This window comes from Phocoena sinus, chromosome 20, assembly GCF_008692025.1.
Source record: "Phocoena sinus isolate mPhoSin1 chromosome 20, mPhoSin1.pri, whole genome shotgun sequence".
Lineage (NCBI taxonomy): Eukaryota > Metazoa > Chordata > Mammalia > Artiodactyla > Phocoenidae > Phocoena > Phocoena sinus.
In genome coordinates, this window is record NC_045782.1 from 20208405 (window position 1) to 20213139 (window position 4735).

General features: G+C 43.9%; 1 pseudogene; it reads right to left on the minus strand.

The window, feature by feature from the left end:
• Positions 1-464: 464 nt before the first annotated feature.
• Positions 465-3308, minus strand: LOC116745741 (annotated as a pseudogene).
• Positions 3309-4735: the final 1427 nt, after the last annotated feature.

A 4735-nucleotide genomic window follows, 5' to 3' on the forward strand; every position in this document is an offset into this window, starting at 1 on the left:
CATGCAAGGAGACTGGTGGCTCATGCCTTTAAAACCCTGAACTCCCTGAAAGCTTTCAGCAAAGCCCTTTTATAGGAAAGGTGAGAGAGGGGTGTGGTTAGTTGTTGCAAACTTCTTGGTGTCAGATCCTTTGTTCTTTTTAAATTTGTTTTTATTTATCTTATTTTTGGCTGTGTTGGGTCTTCGTTGCTGCACACGGACTTTCTCTAGTTGTGGCGAGGGGGGCCTACTCATCGTTTTGTTGCACGGGCTTCTCATCGCGGTGGCTTCTCATTGCGGAGCACGGGCTCTAGGTGCGTGAGCTTCAGTAGTTGTGGCACGTGGGCTCTAGAGCACAGGCTCAGTAGTTGTGGCGCACAGGCTTAGTTGTTCCACAGCATGTGGGATCTTCCCAGACCAGGGCTCGAACCCCGTGTCCCCTGCATTGGCAGGTGGATTCTTAACCACTGCTCCACCAGGGAAGCCCCAGATCCCTTGTTCTTGAGGTCAGGTCACGGTCAGGTCACAATGTTCCTGTAAACCTCCACCAAAACAAATGTTATTCTCTGTTCTGACAAGAAAGGGCAAGGTCCTAAGGCTCAGCTTTCACCCTCTGAGGCCCAGGCCCTGGCTAAGAGGGAGTCCCTGGGCGGGCCAGTTACCCTGCATGGGAACGTTCGTCCAGCACCTGGTCTGGGTCTTCCCACCAGTGCCCAGCCTCGACCAGTGGGTGGCCATGGAGAGGGCTCTGGAGCTCTGTAGGACACAGCCCTCAGCCTGTCCCCAGGACCCCCAGCTCACCTGCCAGTCCTGAGGCTGGAGGGCCTGGAGGGCCCTGGGGAGAAGGCCACGATCTGCCTCTCACCATACTCTGCTTCCAGGACCTGTGTGACTGACTGTTAGATGTGTGGGACCTCTAACCACCATGCTAAGGGTCACACACTAACAACTTCATGCCTGCCCCGCCCCTGTTACAGGCTTACAACATTAGATCCTCCTTGAACCCTATATGATCTAACCGGGACTGGCATGGCGCTATTCAAATCATATGTATATTAGCAAAAGTGTGGTAACATATACTAAAATGTGGTAATTCATTCAGGTTTCAGTATAATGTCCCCCTTCACCTAGTTTCTTTCTCCTTTCACCTATTCCTGTCTTGGCTACATGCAGAAATGCTACTCGTCAAGGATCATTAACTCCGTGACTTCATGTAACAAGATTCAAACCCCATGTCTATTGTCTTGTGTTTTAACTGTAAGAACTTGTAGCTTGAGTGTGCCTGGTGCTTGGATGCACCTGGTCTTACTTCAAGGTAGTGTAGATTGTTGCTAAGTTACTGGATTCTTTTCTTGAGTGCTCATTAGCTTACAGCAGTCTCCCAAACTCCCTTAAAATTCCCTCTTTGTCTTTAATCCTCTGGTGGGATTTCTAAACTATTTAATTATCCTACTCTATCCCTATTTCATTTTCACTGCTGAATCATACTCCATTATGCAAAGATACTATAATACATTTATCCATTGTTGTGTCAATAAATAATTTGGTTGTTTTCCTGTTTGGGGCCATTGCAGATAGTGAGTCTATGAGCACTCCTGAGCATATCTCTAAATATATATATATGGATATATATATATATAATAAATATAAGCACTATATATATAGTGCTTATACTTTTTAAAAAATATGACTAGAAGATGTGAAGGTCAATGAATATAGATTTCTGAGAAGATCCTGAAATGGACTTTGTTTTTCTGGGCTTTTCTTGAAGTTACGATTGATTTTCTTTTGTCTGATATTATCTCAGGCTTTCCTTTTCCAAGGTGCATGCATATCACCAACACTACTCTTCAGCCTATCAGTCAGTTGGCTTTTGAAAGGAAAAGTGAGAAAGAGAGGTTTGATTGTGTTTTTGTTCAAAAATGGAAGTGAGGCTATGAGAAAGGGAGAATATTTGATGAGGGAACCATACAAGAATGCAGAGGCAAGGAAAAGTGACAGTAAATTAAAGAGGACACATAGGTACATGTGAAAAAGGAATTTCTTGTATAAGTAAATGTGAGTTCATAATTAAAAAGGGAAAGAAGAGACTTGAATATGAACACAAGAAAGGATGTGGAAACAGAAATTGCTATGTCAAACAGCCTTCTGCACCAACCTCTAGTGGGTCTACTAGGCCAGAGCATCTATTTGTTGAATGCAGGATATTCAAGATGGGCAGAGGGAAAGAGGGGCAATGACCCACCAACTGTATCTATAGGAATTAATGTCAGGCATCTGCAGCTCTGAGGGTACCTCTCTTTTCCCAGATTCTAAAATAACATCTCCCTTTCCTCCTTCCTCACCTCCTCCCATCTCAGCAAACATTAAAATCATTGATGATTCTATTTCCATTCCTTGTGGCCAGCTCTCACACACGATTGTCCTTCACCCGCCAGGAATTATGCACTTTGGCAAACACTGCACAGCAGAATCGTTCCATGCTGACTGCACAGACATATCCATGGAGGGCCCCCTGCTTGTGTACTGCAACGAATTCGGTGGCATATTTTATCTCACGCCTCTGTGTACAGAAATGATGGACTGGTAACTTCCTAATATAGCAATCAGTAGAAGCCCTCAAGGTGGCAAGATCTGTTTTCTCTTTTTCACATCCAGTGACTTGATGGGTCTCATCATGCAGGCCAAAAAATACTTACCCTACCTCAGTGTTTGCAAATGCAGAAACACACTTGGGTAAAGCATTGTGTCATCTCTGTTGAGAACATCTTAAATTCAATGCGTGTGGACTTAGTAAAGTTGAACTTTTCCTGGTACTGAAGGTGGTGAGTGCTATCAAATAAAGCAGAAGCTGAAGCCTTTATGTTACCTTCATTTTGTACACGAACCTGAAATTTCTGTGGACTTAATGAATTGGAATCATTAATATTTGTAAGAGTCTGAATCCTGCCTTTGGGGAATGCCAGTGCTTCCTGAGAATTTATGACATTAGTACATATTCTATGTCTATGGCACAAAGAGGAGCACAGGTAAGCAAATCATATACCAGAGGCCTCTGGCATCCATGATTTCACAAAGATCAAAAAGAGATATCCCTGCTGCATCTCATCTAAATAGCCTTTGAAAGTTGAAGGCAGATACAATCCTACTCCATGACTGTCATAATTATAGTCTTTGTTCTCAGTCTCAGCCTTGACCACTCCCCCTCCGGAATCCAGCAGAGCACATATTGCATGCACGATGCTTTCATTCTGTTTCTTCTGCAGTTTAGGGTTCATTCCACTCCTTTGCTCATTCCCAGGGGTGACTTTTCCTGCATTTAAAACATACAAAGTTCATTTCCAAATCAATTTTTTAAAAATAAATTTATGTATTTTTATTTTTGGCCACATTGAGTGTTTGTTGCTGTGCGCAGGCTTTCTCTAGTTGCAGCGAGCAGGGGCTACTCTTTGTTGCAGTATGTGGGCTTCTCATTGAAGTGGCTTCTCTTGTTGCAGAGCATGGGCTCTAGGCGTGCGGTCTTCAGTAGTTGTGGCTCACGGGCTCTTGAACGCAGGCTCAGTAGTTGTGGCACGGGCTCAGTAGTTGTGGCTCACAGGCTCTAGAGCGCAGGCTCAGTAGTTGTGAAACACGGGCTTAGTTGCTCCGTGGCATGTGGGATCTTCCCGGACCAGGGCTTGAACCCATGTTCCTTGCATTGGCAGGAGGATTCCTAACCACCGCACCACCAGGGAAGTCCCTCCAAATCAATCTTGAGACTCATCTTCTCAGCACTTTTCCTGTTCTTACCCTGAAATGTTCTCCTGAAAAACAGGAAGATACACCATTAGAATAGGACAAGGATAGGGAAGGTGGGAAAATGGACAGTTTGAGGCCATTCTTCTGAAATTGTTCACTTCATTTATTCCCACAGAGCTTGAGGCCAGATTCATGCAGGGATTAAGTATGCAGGGCAGGTTGAGGAGCTAAGTCTGGCAGAAGCCCACTGCCACCAGAGAAACGGTCAAGAGGTGATTTTTATGCTGTGATTTTGGTAACAGTTTCTGCCAGGTTCTCCTTGGCAATTGAAGAGCTTTCAGGGTGTCTCTAGGGTGTGCTGATGTGTATTGTTTTTCTTGGTGCTTTGTCTTTCCTCTCTCACTGAGACCTGGGCAGTCTCAGATTATTTTTTTTTTTAATAAATTTATTTATTTTATTTATTTATTTTTGGCTTTGTTGGGTCTTCATTGCTGTGCACGGGCTTTCTCTAGTTGTGGCGAGTGGGGGCTACTCTCTGTTGTGGTGCGCAGGCTCCTCATTGCGGTGGCTTCTCGTTGCAGAGCACGGACTCTAGGCACGCAGGCTTCAGTTGTTGTGGCTCGCAGGCTCAGTAGTTGTGGTGCACGGGCTTAGTTGCTCCGCGGCATGTGGGATCTTCCCGGACAAGGGCTCGAATCTGTGTCCCCTGCATTGGCAGGTGGATTCTTAACCACCGCGCCACCAGGGAAGGCCTCAGATTACTTTATAGCCCAATTTTTGGAAGCAGAAAATCTGATTGAGTTGATAATTTATCCTTATTGTAATGGAAGATTATTTAGCTTCCTCTGGTCCGTGCAGTTCCCATCTTGTGAAAAAAAATGTATATCATATACTTTAATATATTATATTTTTTGTAATAGAAATGTATACGTTATATATATGTATTTATATATATTTATATATATATAAATTTGTTTGGAACTTACAAATTATTGACTATTTGTTTGGAACAACCAGG